We start from the raw sequence: 25,886 nt of genomic DNA on the forward strand, positions 1-25,886 counted from the left end.
AAGCTTTTAACCTCCTTAATTAAATTTGTTCCTAAGTATTTTATTCATTTTGATACAATATAAATGGAATTATTTTCTAATTTTCTTTTTGAATTGTTCATTGCTAGTATATAGAAATACAGCTGCTTTTTATGTGCTGATTTTGTGTCATGCAACCTTACTGAGTTCATTTTTTAGCTTTCTGCATGTGTCTTCTTCAGGATTTTCTGTATAAAAGAACAGAAATGATATTATATCTTCCTTTCCAGTTTGAATTCCTTTTATTTCTTTTTCTTGTCTAATTGCACAGGCCAGAACTTCCTGTACAACGTTGACTAGAAGTGGAGGAAAGCAGGCATTTTTTTTTTCCTGGATCTTAGGGAAAAATGGTCAGTCTTTCATCATTGAGTATGATGTTGGCTGTGGGTTTTTCTTATGTGGCCTTTAATATGCTAAGGATTTTTTTAAAAATTTCTTCTTAATTAAGTGTTTTTATCACAAAAAGATGTTGAATTTTGTCAAATACTTTTTTATGCAAACTGAGATGATGTGATTTCTTTCCTCCATTATGTTAATATAGTGTATTATATTAATTTATTTTTGATTTTTTAATTTTTAAATTTTTACTTATAAATTTATTATTTTAAATGTTTATTTTTAAACTTTAATTTAAATTTTAGTTAACGTGATGTGCAATATTGGTTTCAGGAATAGAATTCATTGATTCATCACTTACGTAAAACACTCAGCACTCATCACAACCAGTACCCTCATTAGTACCCATGAACCATCCACCTCATCTTCCACCCACCTTCCTCTGTTAACCCATAGTTTGTTCTCTGTCATTAAGTGTCTCTTGTGGTTTGTTTCACTGTCTTTCTTTTACCACCCACCCCCTCGCCATCTTCCCTTATGATTATCTGTTTTGTTTCTTGAATTCCACATATGAATGAAATCACATGGTATTTGTCTTTCTCTGATTGACTTATTTCGCCTAGCGTAATACATTCTAGCTCCATCCACATCCTTGCAAATGGCAAGATTTCATTCTTTTTGATGGCTAATATTCCATTGTACATGTATATACCATATCTTCTTTATACATTTATTATTTGAGGGACATTTGGGCTCTCTCAATAGTTTGGCTATTGTTGATAATGCTGCTATAAACATTAGGGTGCATGTATGCCTTTGAATCTGTATTTTTGTATCCTTCAGGTAAATAATAGTTCAATTTCTGGATCTTAGGGTAGTTCTGTTTTTACTTTCTTGAGGAATCTCTATACTATTCTCCAGAGTGGCTGCACCAGATGGCATTCCCACGAGTAGTACAAGAGGGTTCCCTTTTCTTAGCATCCTTGCCAACACCTATCGTTTCATGTGTAGTTAATTTTAGTCATTCTAATAGGTGTGAGGTGGTATCTCATCATGCTTTTGATTTGTATTTCCCTGAGGATGAGTGATATTGAGCATCTTTTCACATGTCCGTTAGCCATCTGGAGGTCTTCTTCAGAAAAGTGTCTATTCATGCCTTCTTCCCATATGTATATTTTTTAAGTGTTTATTTGTGAGAGAGAGAGCATGCGTGCATGCCAGTGGGGAAGGGGCAAAGAGACAGGGAGACAGAGAATCCAAAGCAGGCTTCAGGCTCAGAGCTGTGAGTGCAGAGCCCAACATGGGGCTCAGATCCATGAACTGAACCGTGAGATTATGATCTGAGCCAAAGTCAGACACTTAACCAGCTGAGCCACCCAGGTGCCTCTCTTCTTCCCATTTCTTAACTGGATTATTTGTTTTTTGAGTGTTGAGTTTGTTTTAAAGATTTTAGTTTCGTTGATTGTTTCCCTTGCTGTGCAGAAGCTTTTTATCTTGATGAAGTCCCAAGAGTTCATGTTGCTTTTGTTTCCCGTGCCTTTGGCGACATGTCTGGTAAGAAGTTGCCTTGGCCAAGATCAAAGAGGTTCCTGCCTGTGTTCTCCTCTATGATTTTGATGGTTTCCTGTTTAACATTCAGGTCTTTCATCCATTTTGAATTTATTTTGTGTATGGTGTGGAAAGTGGTCCAGTTTTATTCTCCTGCATGTTCCCATCCAGTTATCCCAGCACTATTTGTTGAAGGGACTTGTCTTTTTTTCCATTGGATATTCTTTCCTGCTTTTTTGAAGATGAGTTAACCATATAGCTGTGGGTACATTTCTGGGTTTTCTCTTCTGTTCCATTGTTCTGTGTGTCTGTTTTTGTGCCATTACCAGACTGTCTTGATGACTAGAGCTTTGTAATATAAACTTGAATTCTGGAATTGTGGTGCTTTCAGTTTTTTATTTTTCAGGATTGCTTTGGCTATTCATGGTCTTTTGTGGTTCTCCACAAATTTTAGGATTGTTTGTTGTAGCTCTGTGAAAAATGCTGGTGGTGTTTTGGTAGGGATTGCATTAAATGTGTAGATTGCTTTGGGTAATATAGACATTTTAAAATAATGTTTGTTCTTCCGATCCATGAGCATGGAATGTTTTTCCATTTCTTTGTATCCACTTGATTTTCTTTTATAAGTGTTCTATAGTTTTCAGAGTATAGATCTTTACCTCTTTAGTTAGCTTCATTCCTAGGTATCTTACTGTTTTTGGTGTAGTTGCAAGTGGGATTGATTCCTTGATCTCTTTTTCTGAGACTTCATTAGTGTATAGAAATGCAACAGATTTCTGCATGTTAATTTAAAAAAATTTTAATGTGTATTTATTTTTGAGAGACAAAGAGAAAAAGTGAGCAGGGAGGGGAAGAGAGAGCGGGAGACACAGAATCCAAGGCAGGCTCCAGGCTCTGAGCTGTCAGCACAGAGCCTGATGTGGGGCTCGAACCCACAAATTGCAAGATCATGACCTGAGCCAAAGTCACATGCTTAACTGACTGAGCCACCCCGGCGCCTCTGCATGTTGATTTTATATCCTATAACTTTGCTGAATTCATGTATTAATTCTAGCAATTTTTTGGTGGAGTCTATTGGGTTTTCTACATAGAGAATCATGTCGTCTGCAAATAGTGAAAGTTTGACTTCTTCCTTGCCAAATTGGATGCCTTTTATTTGTTGTCTGATTGCTAAGGCTAAGACTTCCAGTACTACGTTAAATAGTAATGGTGAGAGTGGACATCCTTGTCTTGTTCCTGAACATAGGGGAAAGGCTCTCAGTTTTTCCCCATTGAGGATGGTATTAGCTGTGGGTCTTTCATATATGACCTTTATGATGTTGAGGTATGTTCTGTTTATCCCTACCTTGTTGAAGGTTTTTATCAAGACTGATTGCTGTATTTTGTCAAATATTGATTGATTTTTGTATGTTGAACTATCTTTGCATTACAAAGTTAAATCCCACTAGTCATAGTATATAATCCTTTTAATGTGCTGCTGAATCTGGTTTGCTAGTATATTGTTGAAGATTTTTGGCATCTATATTTATAAGGGATGTCGGCCTATAGTTTTCTTGTACTGTCTTTGTCTGGCTTTGGCATCAGGGTAATGCTAACATATAGAATGAGTTAGGCAGTGTCCCTTCTTCCTCAGTGTTTTGGAAGAGTTTGGGAAGTTTTGGTATTCTTTAATAGTTGCTAGAATTCACCACTGAAGCCATTTCATCCTGGGCTTTTCTTTATTGTAATTTACTACTTTATTTTGTGTTAATCAAATACTTGGCTGTATTCCATTTTATTTTGTCTGTGGATGTTTTACATTATTTTTGTAGGACTTCCACTAGGGATTACAACATGCCTCTTGAACTAAGCACAGTCTACCATGCGTTAAATCATTTCGGGTGAAATATTAGCTTCTTTGAAGTCACTGCTAAATCCCACATATGAGCTCACTCATTGAGTCCACTTTTATTGACTGCCTTCTTTTCTCCCATGAGTATGGGTCATACACTCATTTCTTTGCATGTGAAGTAATTCTTGAAAAAGTGGATATTGTGGATAATACATTATAGTCATTCTAGATTTTGTTATGTTTTTTGAGGTTTGCTTTTTTGTTGTTGTTTTAGCTGGCAGATAACTTGTCTCAAGCTATAGATTCTTTCCCTTCATACTCGGTTGTCTTTGTCTCTACTTAGTCTTTTAGCTTATGGCTCTTGTGTTTGTATGCTGGTGCTTGATGGATATCCCCTGTACCTCTGTAGTTAGCTGTTATGAAGAATTTTGGCAGAGTTGGTATTAAGATTGTGGGCCTCACCTCTATGTGTTTTTTTTTTTTTTTTTTCTTTCAGAGTTTTTTCCCTAAATTTACAGCTGCTCTCTCAGCTGTAAGCTCTGTCCACTGACACTTGAATCTAATAAGGCCACAGCTTTCTGCTGCTTGAGCTGTGTGCTATTTGGGGGGGGTGCCAAAAAGGGCAGTAAACGTACATATCTTACCAGTCTTTTAGGGCAGACTCCCTTCTGATATTTGCGTGTCTTACTTGGCATCCCTTTGGATCTTGCCTCTGCATGTGTATTTCAGTGGTGCGCCAGGGATGTGGGTCTTGCTCCTTCTGTGGCTCTGTTGCTTTTAGAATGTCTCTCCTGAAACTTGTGGTGAAAATGTCTGCCCTGATTCCTGTCCTCTGCAACCTCCAGACTGTAAGCCTGTATTTTTCTGCTCCAGGAGCTGTGGATACAGGAATTAGGGGTGTTGGTGGGAGTAATGGTGCTGAGTGCCCTGAGACAAAAAGCCCAAAGTTGTAATTCTTAACCATTGCATTTCTGTATTTCAAAGGTAAACCTTCTCTAGTCTGTTCCTGTCTATGGTCACTTTTCATTGCCCTCAGATAGTGTGTTTTGAAATCTAGTTTATCTAGATTTAGAAATTATCTTCAGGAAACCATGCCTGACCAAATCATTCTGCCGTTATAGAAGCTAGACTAATAAGTATTTGCCTGTGTCTCATATGCAAAGTCCATAAAATTGAACAAGCATTTTAAATTTGAATTACCTTGAGAAAACTGTGTAGGTTGAGAATTCTTTTAGTTGCTTTTAGTTTTTAGGTATAATTAGGGGTAATGATAAATGCAGGACCTAAATATTATGTATATGAAATCTCAGGTATTCCAAATAATGAATGGATGCAAGAATGTTTAAGAGAGTCTAAGTAACCCCCAAACTTAGAACAATAAATTTTGGCCAGTCATTTTATCATTACTTTGCCTTTTGGAGTATTATTAAAAGTTACTACTTTGTTTTGAAAAGATGACCTGTATTGTGGAAATCTTTACTTAAACCCTGAAGTCAGGTTCATAGGCTCATTATTCTACCAATTTGTTTTCTAAGGTAAATTTTACTTAGAAGAGCACATAGAAGGATGTCTGGGTGGCTCAGTCAGTTAAGCATCCGACTCTTGATTTTGGCACAGTTCATGAGATCGAGACCTGCATTGGGCTCTGTGCTTGGCGTGGATCCTGCTTAAGAGTCTCTCTCTTCCTCTGCCCCTCCCCCTGCTCATGCTCATTCGCACTCTCAAAAAAAAAAAAAAAAAAAAAGAGCAGATAGAAATTATTCTTTGTCTTTGCCTAAACTAGTTTATTTTTTTTTTATATATGAAATTTATTGTCAAATTGGTTTCCATACAACACCCAGTGCTCATCCCAAAAGGTGCCCTCCTCAATACCCATCACCCACCCTCCCCTCCCTCCCACCCCCCATCAACCCTCAGTTTGTTCTCAGTTTTTAAGAGTCTCTTATGCTTTGGCTCTCTCCCACTCTAACCTCTTTTTTTTTTTTTTCCTTCCCCTCCCCCATGGGTTTCTGTTACGTTTCTCAGGATCCACATAAGAGTGAAACCATATGGTATCTGTCTTTCTCTGTATGGCTTATTTCACTTAGCATCACACTCTCCAGTTCCATCCACGTTGCTACAAAGGGCCATATTTCATTTTTTCTCATTGCCACGTAGTATTCCATTGTGTATATAAACCACAATTTCTTTATCCATTCATCAGTTGATGGACATTTAGGCTCTTTCCATAATTTGGCTATTGTCGAGAGTGCTGCTATAAACATTGGGGTACAAGTGCCCCTATGCATCAGTACTCCTGTATCCCTTGGATAAATTCCTAGCAGTGCTATTGCTGGGTCATAGGGTAGGTCTATTTTTAATTTTCTGAGGAACCTCCACACTGCTTTCCAGAGCGGCTGCACCAGTTTGCATTCCCACCAACAGTGCAAGAGGGTTTCCGTTTCTCCACATCCTCTCCAGCATCTATAGTCTCCTGATTTCTTCATTTTGGCCACTCTGACTGGCGTGAGGTGATATCTGAATGTGGTTTTGATTTGTATTTCCCTGATAAGGAGTGACGTTGAACATCTTTTCATGTGCCTGTTGGCCATCCGGATGTCTTCTTTAGAGAAGTGTCTTTTCATGTTTTCTGCCCATTTCTTCACTGGGTTATTTGTTTTTTGGGTGTGGAGTTTGGTGAGCTCTTTATAGATTTTGGATACTAGCCCTTTGTCCGATATGTCATTTGCAAATGTCTTTTCCCATTCCGTTGGTTGCCTTTTAGTTTTGTTGGTTGTTTCCTTTGCTGTGCAGAAGCTTTTTATCTTCATAAGGTCCCAGTAATTCACTTTTGCTTTTAATTCCCTTGCCTTTGGGGATGTGTCGAGTAAGAGATTGCTACGGCTGAGGTCAGAGAGGTCTTTTCCTGCTTTCTCCTCTAAGGTTTTGATGGTTTCCTGTCTCACATTCAGGTCCTTTATCCATTTTGAGTTTATTTTTGTGAATGGTGTGAGAAAGTGGTCTAGTTTCAACCTTCTGCATGTTGCTGTCCAGTTCTCCCAGCACCATTTGTTAAAGAGACTGTCTTTTTTCCATTGGATGTTCTTTCCTGCTTTGTCAAAGATGAGTTGGCCATACGTTTGTGGGTCTAGTTCTGGGGTTTCTATTCTATTCCATTGGTCTATGTGTCTGTTTTTGTGCCAATACCATGCTGTCTTGATGATGACAGCTTTGTAGTAGAGGCTAAAGTCTGGGATTGTGATGCCTCCTGCTTTGGTCTTCTTCTTCAAAATTACTTTGGCTATTCGGGGCCTTTTGTGGTTCCATATGAATTTTAGGATTGCTTGTTCTAGTTTCGAGAAGAATGCTGGTGCAATTTTGATTGGGATTGCATTGAATGTGTAGATAGCTTTGGGTAGTATTGACATTTTGACAATATTTATTCTTCCAATCCATGAGCAGGGAATGTCTTTCCATTTCTTTATATCTTCTTCAATTTCCTTCATAAGCTTTCTATAGTTTTCAGCATACAGATCTTTTACATCTTTGGTTAGATTTATTCCTAGGTATTTTATGCTTCTTGGTGCAATTGTGAATGGGATCAGTTTCTTTATTTGTCTTTCTGTTGCTTCATTGTTAGTGTATAAGAATGCAACTGATTTCTGTACATTGATTTTGTATCCTGCGACTTTGCTGAATTCATGTATCAGTTCTAGCAGACTTTTGGTGGAGTCTGTCGGATTTTCCATGTATAATATCATGTCATCTGCAAAAAGCAAAAGCTTGACTTCATCTTTGCCAATTTGGATGCCTTTGATTTCCTTTTGTTGTCTGATTGCTGATGCTAGAACTTCCAGCACTATGTTAAACAACAGCGGTGACAGTGGGCATCCCTGTCGTGTTCCTGATCTCAGGGAAAAAGCTCTCAGTTTTTCCCCATTGAGGATGATGTTAGCTGTGGGCTTTTCATAAATGGCTTTTATGTTGTTTAAGTATGTTCCTTCATCCCGACTTTCTCAAGGGTTTTTATTAAGAAAGGGTGCTGGATTTTGTCAAAGGCCTTTTCTGTGTCGATTGACAGGATCATATGGTTGTTCTCTTTTTTTTTGTTAATGTGATGTATCATGTTGATTGATTTGTGAATGTTGAACCAGCCCTGCATCCCAGGAATGAATCCCACTTGATCATGGTGAATAATTCTTTTTATATGCCGTTGAATTCGATTTGCTAGTATCTTATTGAGAACTTTTGCATCCATATTCATCAGGGATATTGGCCTGTAGTTCTCTTTTTTTACTGGGTCTCTGTCTGGTTTAGGAATCAAAGTAATACTGGCTTCATAGAATGAGTCTGGAAGTTTTCCTTCCCTTTCTATTTTTTGGAATAGCTTGAGAAGGATAGGTATTATCTCTGCTTTAAACGTCTGGTAGAACTCCCCTGGGAAACCATCTGGTCCTGGACTCTTATTTGTTGGGAGATTTTTGATAACCGATTCAATTTCTTCACTGGTTATGGGTCTGTTCAAGCTTTGTATTTCCTCCTGATTGAGTTTTGGAAGAGTGTGGGTGTTTAGGAATTTGTCCATTTCTTCCAGGTTGTCCAATTTGTTGGCATATAATTTTTCATAGTATTCCCTGATAATTGTTTGTATCTCTGAGGGATTGGTTGTAATCATTCCATTTTCATTCATGATTTAATCTATTTGGGTCATCTCCCTTTTCTTTTTGAGAAGCCTGGCTAGAGGTTTGTCAATTTTGTTTATTTTTTCAAAAAACCAACTCTTGGTTTCGTTGATCTGCTCTACCGTTTTTTTAGATTCTATATTGTTTATTTCTGCTCTGATCTTTATTATTTCTCTTCTTCTGCTGGGTTTAGGCTGCCTTTGCTGTTCTGCTTCTATTTCCTTTAGGTGTGCTGTTAGATTTTGTATTTGGGATTTTTCTTGTTTCTTGAGATAGGCCTGGATTGCAATGTATTTTCCTCTCAGGACTGCCTTCGCTGCGTCCCAAAGCGTTTGGATTGTTGTATTTTCATTTTCATTTGTTTCCATATATTTTTTAATTTCTTCTCTAATTGCCTGGTTGACCCACTCATTCGTTAGTAGGGTGTTCTTTAACCTCCATGCTTTTGGAGGTTTTCCAGACTTTTTCCTGTGGTTGATTTCAAGCTTCATAGCATTGTGGTCTGAAAGTATGCATGGTATAATTTCAATTCTTGTAAACTTATGAAGGGCTGTTTTGTGACCCAGTATATGATCTATCTTGGAGAATGTTCCATGTGCACTCGAGAAGAAAGTATATTCTGTTGCTTTGGGATGCAGAGTTCTAAATATATCTGTCAAGTCCATCTGATCCAATGTATCCTTCAGGGCCCTTGTTTCTTTATTGACCATGTGTCTAGATGATCTATCCATTTCTGTAAGTGGGGTGTTAAAGTCCCCTGCAATGACCACATTCTTATCCATAAGGTTGCTTATGTTTATGAGTAATTGTTTTATATATTTGGGGGCTCCGGTATTCGGCGCATAGACATTTATAATTGTTAGCTCTTCCTGATGGATAGACCCTGTAATTATTATATGATGCCCTTCTTCATCTCTTGTTACAGCCTTTAATTTAAAGTCTAGTTTGTCTGATATAAGTATGGCTACTCCAGCTTTCTTTTGGCTTCCAGTAGCATGATAAATAGTTCTCCATCCCCTCACTCTCAATCTAATGGTGTCCTCAGATCTAAAATGAGTCTCTTGTAGACAGCAAATAGATGGGTCTTGTTTTTTTATCCATTCTGATACCCTATGTCTTTTGGTTGGCGCATTTACATTCAGTGTTATTTGGTTGGCCCATTTACATTCAGTGTTATTATAGAAAGATATGGGTTTAGAGTCATTGTGATGTCTGTATGTTTTATGCTTGTAGTGATGTCTCTGGTACTTTGTCTCACAGGATCCCCCTTAGGATCTCTTGTAGGGCTGGTTTCGTGGTGACAAATTCCTTCAGTTTTTGTTTGTTTGGGAAGACCTTTATCTCTCCTTCTATTCTAAATGACAGACTTGCTGGATAAAGGATTCTCGGCTGCATATTTTTTCTGTTTAGCACACTGAAGATACCGTCCCAAGCCTTTCTGGCCTGCCAAATTTCAAAAGAGAGATCAGTCACGAGTCTTATAGGTCTCCCTTTATATGTGAGGGCACGTTTATCCCTTGCTGCTTTCAGAATTTTCTCTTTAGCCTTGTATTTTGCCAGTTTCACTATGATATGTCGTGCAGAAGATCGATTCAAGTTACGTCTGAAGGGAGTTCTCTGTGCCTCTTGGATTTCAATACCTTTTTCCTTCCCCAGTTTAGGGAAGTTCTCAGCTATAATTTCTTCAAGTACCCCATCAGCACCTTTCCCTCTCTCTTCCTCCTCTGGGATACCAATTATGCGTATATTATTTCTTTTTAGTGTATCACTTAGTTCTCTAATTTTCCCCTCATACTCCTGGATTTTTTTATCTCTCTTTTTCTCAGCTTCCTCTTTTTCCATAACTTTATCTTCTAGTTCACCTATTCTCTCCTCTGCCGCTTTAATCCGAGCTGTCGTCGTTTCCATTTTGTTTTGCATTTCGTTAAAGAGCTTTTCAGCTCCTCGTGACTGTTCCTTAGTCCCTTGATCTCTGTAGCAAGAGATTCTCTGCTGTCCTCTATACTGTTTTCAAGCCCAGCAATTAATTTTATGACTATTATTCTAAATTCACTTTCTGTTATATTATTTAAATCCTTTTTGATCAGTTCATTAGCTGTTATTTCCTGGAGATTCTTCTGAGGGGAATTCTTCCGTTTGGTCATTTTGGATAGTCCCTGGAGTGGTGAGGACCTGCAGGGCACTTCCCCTGTGCTGTGGTGTATTACTGGAGTTGGTGGGCGGGGCCGCAGTCCGACCTGATGTCTGCCCCCAGCCCACTGCTGGGGCCACAGTCAGACTAGTGTGTGCCTTCTCTTCCCCTCTCCTAGGGGCGGGATTCCCTGTGGTTTGGCGTGGCCCGTCTGGGCTACTTGCACACTGCCAGGCTTGTGGTGCTGGGGATCTGGCGTATTAGCTGGCGTGGGTAGGCAAGGTGCACGGGGGCAGGAGGGGCCGGCTTAGCTCGCTTCTTCTTAGGTGATCCACTTCAGGAGGGGCCCTGTGGCAGCGAGGGAGTCAGATCCGCTGCCGGAGGTTTGGCTCTGCAGGAGCACAGAGTTGGGTGTTTGCATGGATCGAGCAAGTTCCCTGGCAGGAACCGGTTCCCTTTGGGATTTTGGCTGGGGGATGGGCGAGGGAGATGGCGCTGGCGAGCGCCTTTGTTCCCTACCAAGCTGAGCTCTGTCTTCCGGGGGGCTTAGCAGCTCTCCCTCCCTTTGTCCTCCAGCCTTCCCGCTTTCTGAGCAGAGCTGCTAACTTATGACCTCCCAGACGCTAAGTCGCGCTTGCTGTCGGAACACAGTCCGTCCGGCCCCTCCGCTTTTGCCGGCCAGACTCCGGGGCTCTGCTTGGCCGGCAAGCTGCCCCTCCGCCCCGGCTCCCTCCCGCCAGTCCGTGGAGCGCGCACCGCCTCGCCACCCTTCCTACCCTTTTCCGTGGGCCTCTCGTCTGCGCTTGGCTCCGGAGACTCTGTTCTGCTAATCCTCTGGCGGTTTTCTGGGTTATTTAGGCAGGTGTAGGTGGAATCTAAGTGATCAGCAGGACGCGCGGTGAGCCCAGCGTCCTCCTACGCCGCCATCTTCCCTCTCTCCGATCTGCCTAAACTAGTTTAAAGTAGCAATACCATTTCTTTAGTCTTTGAATATATTTGATACGGGGATTCCAAGATACTGGATGTTGTGCCTTGCACTCATGGGTCTTAATACTATTTTGACAGATTTGTTCTTGTTTCTGTGATATAAAAAAGCATCATGCTTTCCAGAAAATCTCATCTATGTGTCTTCTAGAAGAAGGGGCTTACTTCTAGATAAGGATTTGTGGGACATTGAGGAAGCGAACAAAGAGGGGAGCCCAAAGGTTGAAATAAGTGCTATTTTACAGTGAGAAATTTAGTTTATTCAGCCTTGAGTAAGTTCTGTCCAGATATTTAGATATTTATCCATTTAAAAATAAGTAAGGATTTAGTGATAATAACTATTTAAATAGATGGATTCCCTGATAGTCGTCATGTTTAATGAAGGTTGCTCAGCATTTGGAATTCTAATGTGTTTGAGCCTAATAACTTATACAGTTTAGTCAAAGCATAGTGACACACTCTGTGGTTTGGTTCCTGACTTCAAGTCAGAGTAGCTTAAATAAGTATGATGTGGTAGGCACAGATTTAATGGGCTTCCAAAGACGTTCACTTCCTAGTCCCTGGAACCTATGAATGTATTACTTTACATGGCAAAGGGACTTTGCAAATGTGATTAAGGTTATGGACCTTGAGATTGGAAGATTATTCTGGATTATCCAGGTGGGTCCATTCTAAATACATGAGTTCTTAAAAGTAGAACAGGAAGGCCTAAGAGTGGTCAGAGTAATGCAGTAATGGCAGAAGAGGCAGCAGAGATTTGAAGTATGCAAGTACTTAACCAGAGTCGATGGCTTTGAAAATAAAGGAAGGGGGCCATGTGCCAAGACATGGAAATGTCTTCTAGAAGCTGGGAACTGTCCTTAGTTGACAGTCAACAAGGAAGTGAGGACGACCTCAGTCCTACAACCAGAAGGAACTAAATTCTGCCAACAACTTGAATGAGCAAAGAAACACATTCTCCCCTAGAGCCTCAAGAAAGGGATGCAGCTATGCCAACAACTTGATTTTATTAGCCCACTGGGACCCACTTTGGATTTCTTTTTTGTTTGTTTGTTTTCTTCTAATATTTATTTTGGGAGAGAGAGAAAGAGAGTAAGTGTGCAAGTGGGGGGAGAGGGAGAGAGAGAGGGAGAGAGAATCTCAAGCAGTCTTCATGTTAGTCAGCACAGAGCCTAGCGTGGGTCTTGATCCCATGAACCATGAGATCATGACCTGAGCTGAAGTCAAGCGTCAGATGCTTGGGGTGCCTGGGTGGCTCAATTGGTTAAGCGTCTGACTTCATCTCAGGTCATGATTTTGTGGTTTGTGGGTTCGAGCCCCACATTGGGCTCTCCACTGTCATTGCAGAGCCCACTTTGGATCCTCTGTCTCCCTTTCTCTCTCTGCCTCTTCCACACACACTCTCTCTCTTGAAAGTAAACATTAAAAAAAAAAAAAAAAGTCAGATGCTTAACCAACTGAGCCACCCAGGTGTCCTCCACTTTGGATTTCTAACCTCCAGAAATGTAAGATAATAAATTAGTAGTTTTCAAGCCTCTAAGTTTGTGGTAATTGTTATGCAGCAAATAAGAAATTAATACATATAGCATCTGTACCAAATCAATTATCTGAAAGGAAAGTTGTTCTGTAGGAAAGAGAATGACTGATCTTTAAAAGTCTGCTCTAGGAAGACATTAGAGTCAAAACAAAGTAAAATATGCCCCCACTCACTCACCCACCCACCCGTAGTGTTTTAATGAATCATGTCTTTCCTCATGGAAGAAGAAAGTGCCAGAGTTATATGATTTTTTTTATTGGTAGGGAACAGAAAACTTTCTTATATGCAGGTACACAATGTTAACTGATGGTTTTAAAGTAGGCAGCTGCAGTGGGATCCTGCTTGTAAAATATGCCGCCTACTCTCCTGATATCATGGCTAGTGATACATTTTGTCCCCCTGTTGCTCTTAAAAAACAAGTAATGGCCTCAAGTCCTATTAAAGATTCTTACAGTCAGATAATTTGGGAATTAAAGAAAACTTTTTATTCTAACTATATTTATATATTTAGCTCTATGCTGGTGCATATGTTTTAAACCCTACTTTGTGCTTATCTTTCTTATCTTTAAGACTGTTTTAGAGTTATGCAGATTGATAAAGTTCATTCTTGGTCTTTGGGACATACATAGGTTGTTTTTCCCAGATCTGATTACAGATGTGTGGTGGAGTCTGGTTATGAGTCATGGGTAACCCATCATCTTAATTTCTAACAGATGTAAGAATAATAGGATCTCAATGCATGAGCAGAGTGTTTTCTATAAAGTGTCCTATTATGGTTAGTGGTTCCAAATCATGTTTATTTTAAACTATGTTCTGAGGAGTCCTAGGTATTTGGATGTAGGGATTGTCGAGTTTCTTGACTGATCCCTTAATTTAACTTTATTGAGAGTAATCTGCTTTTATCTTATTTATAAATTTGGGTTTGGTAAAATAATTTGTTTGAATAAGTTAAATTGCTAAAAGAAGTTTGAAAATTGAAGTCATGCTATTTCTTGGGAGATGTATTAGATCATTGATTGAGTGATCTACAGAATCCAAATCTTTGCTTGGCAGAGACTTGAGGAAGAGTTATATCTTGGGACGGAGTGGAGAGCATAAATGGTTTAAACACATACCTACAGTTTCAAGAGTAATAAAATGGTGTTTTATTTGGATGTGCTGTATGATAACCTGCATCTTCCAGCTTGATCCAGTTACTTTTTGGGGATGGATGGCTATTTACGATGATGATCTCTTCCTTGGAAGATAGAGGAGAGAAGTAACCTCTCTGGGTTTTCTCCAGCTGTGATACTTGCTTGACAGAGGGTTAAGGATCGAGAGAATGTATTTTGCTTGTTTCTTTTGTTTTTAATGTTTGTTTATTTATTTTGAGAGACAGAGAGAGAGAGAGAGAGAGAGAGAGAGAGAATATCCCAAGTAGGCTCTGTGCTGTCAGCTCAGGGTTCAATCTCACTGATCTGTGATATCATGACCTGAGCCTAAATCAAGAGTCAGACGCTTAATTGACTGAGTCGCCCAGGCGTCCCTTGTTGCTTTCTTTAACAGGTTTGCGGATACTTAAGAATAGTCACCTAATAGAGACTTTCCACCTACAACTAAATAATGCAGTTGATATTTTAGAGTGCGCTAATTGTTCAGCAAAAATAAAAACTAAAAGGATTAGTTTAGAAGATTTCTACTGAGGGTAAATGACTTATGAATAAATCTTGTTAAATGGGTACACAGAGGCTACGTAATGTAATGTAATAACCAGAATAACAAAATATTCATCAAGTTTTCCTTCATCAAAGTAATACTCACTTTACTAACACTTGAGAGATTTTAAAACCTCATAAAATTATACCATAAAATATCTTAACTGTTCCTGCTATAAAATTAAAAGAACTTAGGCTTTGAAACCATCTAGACATTGGTTTAAATCCCATTTCTATCTGTCATGATAACTGTGTGAATTTCAACAAGTGAACTTCACTGTTAGGTTTCAAAGGACTGTAGGGTAGATTTAATGAGTCAGAGTTTTTAGATTGCCTTTCACCTTGCTTAGCATATAATAGATCCCCCAAATATTGCTTTCTTCTTATTTTTCTTTCTTTAGAAATGGAAGTAAAGAGCAAATTTGCATGGTATTTTAAAGGTCACGTTGGGTATACATCTTCATTTGTGGTTGTGTTATGTTGTAACATACAAAAATACTTTTTTTTTTCAAAAATCACATCATACAATGTACATTTATTGTGCATTTTTTTCTGATAACAAGATATTTAAATATTACTGTAAAGGTTTTCAATTTAGAGATGAGTACTGGAGGAGAATAAAAAACATTTAAGAATGGGTGCCTGGGTAGCTCAGTAGGTTGAGCATCTGACTCTTGATTTTGGTTCAGGTCATGATCCCAGGGTTGTGGGACTGAGCCCTGCCTTGGGCTCCATGCTGAGCACAGAGTCTGCTTAAGATTCTCTCTACCCCCCAACCCCCCCACCTCTCTCCTTCCCTCTGCCCTCTCCTCTGTGCTCATTCTGTCTCTCTCTCTCTCTCTCTCAAATTAAAAAAAAATGAATTGGGCATATTGCATTTTCTGCTGACATTTTTCAAGGCTGTGTGTTTGTATAACTTTGTGGGATATCTCTAATTCTACATTTAACAATACTGAGTGGTTACTACTACTATTTGGATTTTAGTTATTTTCTTTAAAATTTTTTTTAAATTTTATTTTAAGTTATTTTAATTCTAGCTAGTTAACATACAGTATTATATTAGTTTCAGGTATATAATACAGTAACTCAACACTTCCATACAATACCCAGTGCTCATCACATGTGCACTCCTTAATCCCCATCTCCTATTTTACCCATCACCCCCATCTCTCCTCTGGGTTTTAGTTATTTTCTTTTAAATACTATGTTGTATTGTAAGTCTCCGTGAAGAGTATCTGGTATCTGATGGAAGATATTCTGTGATCAGGGGATGAAAATTAACAGAATTGTATTTTAGGAAGTGGAAAATGGAAATTGTGAGAGCTTGAGGTAGAGAGACCAGGTCAAAGGCTGACATGGTGGTCTGAGTATTGAGGGCTTACACTATGATGATTGAAAAGTGTAAGTATGTGTATATTTAGATGCCATCACACACTGTCAAATCTAGAAAGATTTTCACTGAGCTTTGGGTTTAAATTAAAATTTTTTTTGCCTGATAAAACATGATTATAGCCTTTTTTTCCAGCTTTATCTCTCCCTGCTTACATATTCATAGTCTGTGCGCCAGCCAAATTGAATTGTTCCCTGGTCTGGAGACTCTGTTTTCTTGTTTCTCTGTAATTGCTCATGCTTGCATCTCTGCCTGATATACTGTTGTTGCCCAGAGGCTGTCAAAGTTCATTTCAATTGCTGTTTCCTTTCTGTAGTTTTTCCAGGTACAGTAGTCTCCCCCTCCCTTTTCTGTAGGGGGATACATTCCAAGACCCCCAGTGGATGCCCGACACCACAGATAGTACTGAACCCTATATGCACCGTGCCTTTTCCTATACATACATACCTATGATAAAGTTTAATTTATAAATTAGGCACGGTAAGAGGTTAACAACAATAATTTGAAAAGGGAACAGTTGTAACAACATATGGTAATAAAAATCATGTGAATGTGGTCTCTCTCAAAATACTTTGTTGTCCTGTACCCAGTCTTCTTCCTGTGATGATGAGAGATGATAAAAATGCCTACGTGGTGAGGTGAACAACATGGGCATTGTGATGTGGTGTTAGGCTACTACTGGCCTTCTGGCAGTAGGGGAAAATGAGGATCATCTGCTTCTGGACTACAGTTGACTGTAGCGACTGAAAACATGGAAAGCAAAACTACAGATAAGGGGGTATTACTCTACATGTGCTCCCTTTCCTTTGCGCCCCATTGCTCTTTGTACTCTTAATTGTACTTAAATTTTGCTTGTGATATTGATGTTGACAAACTTGTCTTATCGCCACCACTTTTGTAAGTTTATACAACCCAAACCTTTTATGAAATGTTCAAATTTGGGCAGATGAGGGTTAAGTGCTATTATAATGGGCCATTTAAAAGTGCTTTAATGATTTTTTTAATGCTTCCGAGATAACAGACTTGCTTATGATAGTAATTAGGATTTTATAGTTCTTGCTGCTTGGCAATTTCGTTCAGGCACTTTGTGAATCTGCTTGCTAGATCCTGTGACATATGTTACCAAGTTTTTAGAAACATTTATGTAAGTGGAGAAGTTAGTTGGATTTCATATGAATAGTATTGATAGAAGAATACTGTATTTAAAAGTAGAAGCTACTCATACCTTATTTTTTGTATTTAATAATAGTGACGAAATATTTATATGATGTCTTTTATCATGTAGCTGAAAACTCAGCTCTTGTGGCTTTTATTATATCTGTTCTTACTTACTGTACCTTTGAATCATGGATAGGAAGAAGATGTTTTAATGAGGATGAGATATTTCAGGCAAAGTAGGTTTATCTTCAGTTGATGAAAATTCAGTTCTTTAACTTATCTTTTCAGAATTTGTCAACAGCCACCTCTGTGCAAGAGTGGAGTGTTGTCATGTTGGTCTTTCCCTCAGCCCAGATGGTTATTCATGTTTATGTCTTTGCACTTAACCTTTTTTCTGCCAGTTATTTTTTTTCTAGAAATTTGATGAAAGAATATTTCAAGACAGTTTTCTGAAGGCTAATTAGTCTATCCATTTCTCTTGATTAGAGAATGTCTGAAAGTTGGGGATTAGGGGGAGGAGAGGAGACCTTTTTTGGTTTTTAAGAACATCTGTCTTATTTTCATTTGGAAGTGCCACCTCTTTCTTCCAGCCAGTCTGCTTGACCCCTTAGATGTGTGCGAAGTGCTTGATATTCACTGCTTGAATTTTCTAGAATCCATCCTTAGATTAAGCCAGAATTATATTACTGCATTATATTATTGTTTCCTATATAGCTCTTTTTACAGAATTTCCTTGTAGTTTGATGCCTTTATTGTACTATGAGCAAAATTATAATCAGCCTTATTAGACTTCTTCCATTTTCCATAAGATCATTGTGGCCATTATTGTGCATTGAAGGACATCAATGACTGTATGAGACTTTGGTTGTCTTTTTTTTTTTTTTTATGAGTTTTTTTTTTTTTTTTAAGTTTTATTTATTTTTGAGAGAGAGAGGGAGACACTGAGTGAGCGCGGGAGGGGCAGAGAAAAATCCCAAAGCAAGCTCTGCACTGTTAGGACAGAGCCCGATGTGGAGCTCGAAGTCAGGAACAGTGAAATTGTGACTTGAGCCGAAACCAAGAGTTGGAGGTTTAACCGGCCGAGACCCCCAGGCACCTCACTTCAGTTGTCTTTAAAGTTGTAAAGGGGTGCCTGGCTGGCTCAGTTGGAGGAGCGTGTGACTCTTGATCTCAACGTGGTGGATTCGAGCCCCACGTTGGGTGTAGAGGTTACTAAAAAATAGATAACCTTAAAAAAAAGTTGTAAAAACATTGTTTAAACATTATGTACTTTCTGAGAAGATCCACGAAAGGCAATGCAATTTGGTCTCAATATTAGGAATACTTATCACTTCCACTGAACAGTAAGAGGATTTTTATTTAATTGATGCTAAGAGTCATGTAATCAATCCCTTTTCTCTCTTTATACGATCTTAGAGAAAATATAGGGACAGTTTTTGACTCATCTCTTGCAAGAATGCAGGACTAAATGATAAGCATTTTGCATTGTATGTTTCATACCAGAGCTAATTTAATTTTTTTCCATTCTTTTAATCTATATTGCTCTGGTTTTATTATTTTTTCATTTAATTGTGTCTAAAATTGTATGTTTTTAAAAGTTGTCTTACAGTCTTCCTCAAATAAGGCAGGATGTAAGGTAGCATTTACCAATTTTGCTTTCCTACCTTCTTAGTAGATTTTTAGTTTTGGGTTATATACTTTTTTGAGGATCTTAATGAATTTGTAGCTCTTTGCTCCAATGAAAAAACACATATTCTTGTACCCATGAATATACCTGTGAATTTCATATATTCATTAATTTTCTAAACTGCAGTCATTGTTTATCTGGAATATATTATTTGGCAAATGTTTTTCTGTAAGGTGGCTATATCTGATCACCTGTACTGTTGTCTTTATATATTTAAATTGTATTCATAGCAGTCCATTTTCATTAACAATAACATGTTATGATTAGTTCTGTGAGTCAGTGAAAATGCTGAAAGGAAGAGTGATAACAGAAGATAATATCAATGTTGTTTGAAAGAATTCTTAGTGAAAAGGTTAATAAGAAATGTTCCTAGGGTTGAGTTTCTTGCAATACCATTTTGAAGTATTTATTATCAATGTCACTTAACTGTTATAAAACAGAATAGGAAATTAAAGTTGTCATAAATTATCAAACAGTAGCTGAATGTTCCCTAAATTGTGTTGATGGCACAAAGGAAATTATAATAACAAAGGAAAATGTTTGACTGAAACCATCTAACTTGAGTGACATCTGTTCAAAAGATGCACCAAATACAGTTTTTAGTATTTTCACTGCAATTATTTTAAAAGTAATTTAAATTTTTAATTAATTAACTTATTGCCATTTTTTAAAAAGTAGGCTTCATGCCCAATATGGGGCTTGAACTCATGACCTTTAGGTCAGGGGTTTCATGCTTTATCAACTGAGCCAGCCACGTGCCCCTTAAAAGTAATTCTTAATCCCGTATGTATAGTGTTACATTTTAATAGAAGTTTTATTTTGAAATGAGAAAAATATGCAAGTATAGTATTTGCCTTTAGGTCAAAATAAGGTAACGTTATAACAGACAGTAGCTGTGTAGTTTTATACTTAACTGGGTATTTTGTATGAATGAAGTAAAAGTAAGTAGCACTTTATAGTGTCCTGTTTCATATTTGGTACCATTTTATCTTCTGAGTGGATGATTTTTAAAGGCAATGTTTTCCCTAGATAAGTTTTTTAAGGAAGTAAAACATAAGGAAGATAGCCTTGCCTCCAACCCTGTCTTACCTCCTACAAGCAGTGTGGAGGAGAGCAGGCCACCTACTTCTCTGAGCATGTTTTCTTATCCCTAGCAAAAGTGTCAGCAGGACTTCCCTCATTGTATTGGTGTGAGGATTTATAAGAGGAGAATCTAAAGAATTAACACAGCAGCTCATTTATTTAACACATTAAGCATTCAGTAAGTTTGGTTATGATTATGATTATTACTGAAAGGTTTCTCACAGGGAAAACTGAACACTGAGGACTGGGATAGTGTGTGGACTTCTGGAGGGAGAATAAATTTCAGTCCTATTTCGGTTTTCAGTGCTATAGGTCAGCAAGCCTTGTAACAATATACCTAGTATACGCCAAACATTGTGCTAGACACTTTTCTAAGCCATTGATATTCATATTTCCATAATTAATTTGCTCCTAACATGAAAATAGTATAGGGGTGATTAACAACTAAATACAGTAAAAAGGAAATGCCTGGGGAAGAGGGGACCAGTTAAGTCATCAGGTCATCAATTCTCGAAGGGCCAGCTAACTGAATGAATGTAGGATTGTGGACAGCCGTGCTCATTCACTTAAGCAACAGCATTTACTGGGTGCCAACAGTGCACTTTCTTGACCATGCTGCACAAATAAACCCTCATCTCTCACTCCCTTACCATGTTTGACTTTCCCTTAGCACTTACCATCATCTGTAAGTTCACTGAAAGCCCAGCTCCATCGGTTCTTATCCCTACAGCTAGTACATAGTAAATGCTCAATAAATACTTCTGGAATGAGTGAGTGAATGAATGAACGAATCAATCAATAAAATTTTATTTCTTAGGAAGTGAATGTCCTGCTAGATTATAATATATAGAATTCAAATAAAATTTTATTAAATGAAGTAAGCTTAACATTTTTTACTTCAGGAAGGCATTATGGTCTGAGTTCTGAGCTGCTTCTATATTTTCATTGATTAGTTACTTGACTATCTGTCACTTTGATACATAGTCCATCTTCAAGTGTTTAAAGTAGTCATTCTTAAGTTTTAGCACACAAATCACCTGAGAGTACCTATTAAAATTTACAGTGAGAACTGCAACCACAGATATTCTGATTCATAAAGTCTAAGGTGGAGCCCAGAAATCGGAATTTCAAACAAACACCGTAAAAGATTCTGATATAGGTGGGATACATTTTGAAAAATACTCTCCTAAACAAGATACATGGGGTCAGAAATTTAAAAATTGTTCATTTCAGTTTCACTAATATTTACTGATCAGTTAGTATGTATCAGGCACTTATTGGGGAAGTATTATTAAAGGTTACAGTAGTTTATAGACCATTATTATATCATGTATCCACATGTATCATGTGGATTAAAGACAGCTTTCTTTAAAATAATTTTTTTAATGTTTATTTTTGAGGGAAAGAGTGCACACGTGTGAGTGGGGAAGGGAGAGAGAGAGAAGGAGAGAGAGGATCCCAAGTAGGCTCTGGGCTGATAGCAGAGAGCCCGATGTGGGGCTCGAACTCACGAACCACGAGATCATGACCTGAGCCAAAGTTGGACATTTAACTGACTGAGCCACCCAGGTGTCCCAAGACAGTTTTATACAGTTAGGTAGCTACAGTTTGCTAGCATTTTGTTGCTTGTAAGAAGTGATAGTTGGAAAAAATGTAATAGCAAAAGAATGACTCCAGAATTGGGAAAACGGTTAAAGTGTACACTACGTAAATTTGATTTGTTACATTTTAACCTGTTTTAAGATATTAACAATATTGGGGTGAAACATATATCATTAGTTCTTCTTTACGCAATCAATATACAATATGTGCAATATACAGCATATGACAATGGGATTGTATGTAATACTAATGGCTCCTGTATATATAAATCTTATGTATTTCTTACTCTTACAGTCTGTGTCTAATGTGGACAAGACTCTCATTTGTTAGCATTAACATTTTAAAAATTTTATGTTAAATTAAAAAATGTTCGTTTTGCATCTATTACTAGTATTGTATGTCCATAGTTGTCTGAGTGGAAAGCAATTATCTGTAATCTTAACAATAAGCTTAACAAGGTTCCCTTGTCCCTTTTACTTTCCACCGTGAAAAATTGCTGGATGTGCTTTGGTAGTCTACCTTGCTTAATGCCTCTCAGAAATATATGACATACTGCTTTCATGTAAGCAGGGCGAGGAAAATGACCTCAATTCCAGATACACTCTGCTCTCCTCCTTTATCTTACCTGATGCTTCAGGGTTTGATAGTGGTAGGAGTTGATATTGGTGGCAGTGACAGGAATGACAGCACTTTTTACCACCTGCTGGTGGAAGTACAAAGCTGTCATGCTTGAAAGCCAAGGATACAGCTTATAGAGGTCTGTTTTAAAAAAAAAGTGTGAATAGAAGGGTAGGGATACTTAGGATTATTGCCACACATTATTTTATCATGAGCAGGGGGAGAAATAATTGTGTTTTAAGTTTGCTCAGCTCTTTTTCTCCTGCAAAAAGTGAATATTCTTTAATAAGAGGTGATAGCTTTTAAATTAAGATGAACCCAGTTTTCCATTTATTTCTCCATCTTAGTACCACTCTTTTCCAAACACTTGTGAGTTGTAATGTCCTGATATTCTACTTTTTCTCATGCAATATGTTGTTATGTTACTAATCTGTCTAGTCTGTTAACTAGGGTTTCTTTTTTAAAAAAAAATTCCTTTCATTGTTCTGAATGCCTTTTACAAAAGGTCAGTCTTCAAATTAGTTTTCTTCTGTGAACTCTAACACACAATTGTGTATTCACATTTCACTTCTCGAAGAGCTGAGCATCTCCGAGTATTTTAGATCTTTTTCCTGCCTTGTCTAGGTTTAATTATCTCCTTCCCCCCCCCCCCCCCCCACCTTTTATATGGTCTGAGCTCCATTTTCCCCTAACATTTATTATTAGTCATCTCACGCTCAGCTTTCTTGAGTTCACTGCTGTCCCATAGGAGGCTTATGGGAGTACGTACAAGGACACTTTCCTGAGATGTAAAGAAAATAAGTTCCAGGAGTTTTCTTTAGTTTTTTTTTTTTTTTATTTCTCCTCTTACTTAGTGAAAAGGGAGAAAAAATACATTATTTTATGTTTTTTTCTTGCTTCTTCTCTCCATTTAGAAAACGTGTCTTAAAATTTGACAGGTTACCTTTCCTTCCTTTTTCAAGATAATCTTGAAAAATGTAGCTTGAAATTATTATAGAAGAGGGTTTATGTATTTGATACTTGTCATTGTCACATTTTAGAAATACTGCTAAATGTTTTTTTAATTAAAAAAATTATTTTTGTGCAGCCATTAACAAAGAATGAAGGAGACATGTATATAATGACTTTGATAGATATTCATAATTAGGAATAAAAGAGCAAAGGATGATTTTTATATTTTCTACTTTACCTTGGCATCATCCCATTGTTTATAACTTTATAATTAAAAAGTTACTGAAGAAGAAAATATGCATTCATTGGAAAAATGAATAAACCAATATGCAAAATATGAAGTGGATATTTTAAAACATTAGTTAGAAATTTTTATTTTGAATAGTTATAACCAGAACTTTTTAAAAAAGCCTTTATTTATTTATTTATTTGAGAGAGCACATGTGCACATGTGGGCGGGGGAGGGGCAGAGGGGCAGAGAGACTCTCAAGCAGTCTCCACGCCTGGCATAGAGCCCAGTGCAGGGCTTGATCCCACAAACGTGAGATTATGACGTGAGCCAAAATCAAGAGTCGGGTGCTTAACCTATTGAGCCACCTAGGAGCCCCATAACTAGAACATTCTTGAATGTTACTTATTTTACTTAATTGAATTTTTTTGTCCTGCCAGAAATGTTTTTGTTTTTTTCCTCATTATCCATGTACTTTATGCATAACATAATTTAAAAGTTCTTAGATCATTGAGGAGAGTCTAGTTTCTTATGGTCCTTTTTTGGCCTTCATTTTTAATTCTTTAGTTTCTTATGCCAGTTGTTTTATTAACCAGTGACATACCATACCCTATTGATTCTGTGAAATGTGAAATTGCCTGTCACATCTGTGTGCTCCTTTCTTTCCACAGCCACTGCCAGCACTTTTTGCCAGGCCTTTTGTTACCTGCCCCTGCGATGGCTGTGGCTTCCCATCTTCTGTGTCTTTTCCAGCCAACAGTTTGTTTTCTTAGCTTCCTATTTTGTGTCTTACCAATCAACCATATCTACATATTGCTGATTGATTGATTGATTAATTGATTGATTTGTAGCCCATTTATCATTGTATTATTCCCCTGCTCAGGTATCTCTGCTGGCATTTAAAGCCCTCTTTCTGGCTTTTGGCTCCAGTTTAACTTATCAGATTAACTTCTCACTACTGTATTACTTTTCTTGTAAAGAGAACAATTTAGTCTTTCCAGATATGCTTCAATAGCTTTCCTCAACAGTGCTTTTACTTGTATTGTTCTTAAATCCCACACATTTCCTTTCTTGTTAAGTCTGTTAAGAACTTTACTTTTTTCTAAATAACATTTACTGCATTCTGCCTTTTTGTAGGTATTGCCAGACTTTTAACTACCTTGATTCTATATTAAACTTCCAGGGTAATAGCTTTATTTTATATGAGTATGTGTATCCTAATGCCCTCTACATTGTAAGGATCCAAGTTTAATTGAATTACAAATTTACAAAGCTTACTTAAATGTATCATCAAAATGTAATGAAACTCAACATTTTATTGACTTTGGAAAATAGTTTTCAAATTACTGTGTTGAATAAAGCCTGAAAAACACCTTTTTTTCTTATCTTTTAGGTTTTCACTTTTCAGTCTAACCTTAGGTAAATGAGGAGTTTGGTTTTTAATGCCCAGGGAACTTAGATTTTGCTATCATTTCACGGCAGGGGGTGGGGTGGGGAGGGCTTCAGAAATAGACCACGTACCTAAAATTTGACTTGCCATGGTGAAAAGTACAGAAATACTATGAATGGCATTTTTTAAAAAACATAATAGTAAATTCTTACATTCTCACAATAGGTTTGAACATCTTTTGGGACTAATGCTAGAATAATAACCTCCTGAAACTAGCAAGCAAAAGAGTTCCATATCTTACTGAGCTCATAGTTGGTTAGTTTTTAAAAGAATAGTTTTTATTTAGATAGTTTTGAAGAATTAACCCAGTTAACTATATATAAGTTGATGCCAGTGTCTGTGATTTTTGGCATATGGGTTGAAAAATATTTTATGAAGGGTCCCATGTTGAGTTCACTGTTACCTCTATTGCTTTGGCATTTACAATTTTCATTCTAACATGAAAAATTGGCATTAATGCTTTTTTCCATAAAATTATTAGAAATGCAGTGAAAAACATACACATTTTGATGAGGTCCATCATGAGAAAAATAAAAGTATTTTACCTTTTCATAGAACAAACACCTAATGAAAAAAATTGTCTAAGCTTCTCATTTTCTCATTTAAGCTAAGGTCAGTAGTTGTAAGCGTATTTGCGACTTGTTTTCAAAAGCTGAACCTTTAACATAAATATTATTTTGGTTTACATACTACATACTATTTAACATTAGAAAGCTTTTAGAAGTTGTTTGGTAAGTCTGAATTTTCTTTGTTGTAAATCAGTGGATGTACTTTCGTATACCTGAAAGTTCATTACAGGAGGATAAAAAATGCTTGTTAATTGTCTGCTCTAGTGTCAAGTGTAGAAATAATAACAGTTTAGAAGGCAACATTATAATATTTGCCATTTATTACTTATGTTGTTAGGTTTCTTATTACAGACAACAAGAGGGCATGAAAGCAGTTTAGACAAATATATTTAAAAATATCTTTAACCAC

At 37.4% G+C, this 25,886-nt stretch overlaps 1 protein-coding gene across 1 annotated transcript in view; it reads left to right on the forward strand.

The window, feature by feature from the left end:
- COG5 (component of oligomeric golgi complex 5) overlaps nt 1-25,886 on the forward strand; it is a 310,152-nt gene that overhangs the window by 54,623 nt on the left and 229,643 nt on the right. The gene's annotated exons all lie outside the window — the stretch shown is intronic.

The sequence above is a fragment of the Panthera leo genome, chromosome A2, assembly GCF_018350215.1.
Source record: "Panthera leo isolate Ple1 chromosome A2, P.leo_Ple1_pat1.1, whole genome shotgun sequence".
Lineage (NCBI taxonomy): Eukaryota > Metazoa > Chordata > Mammalia > Carnivora > Felidae > Panthera > Panthera leo.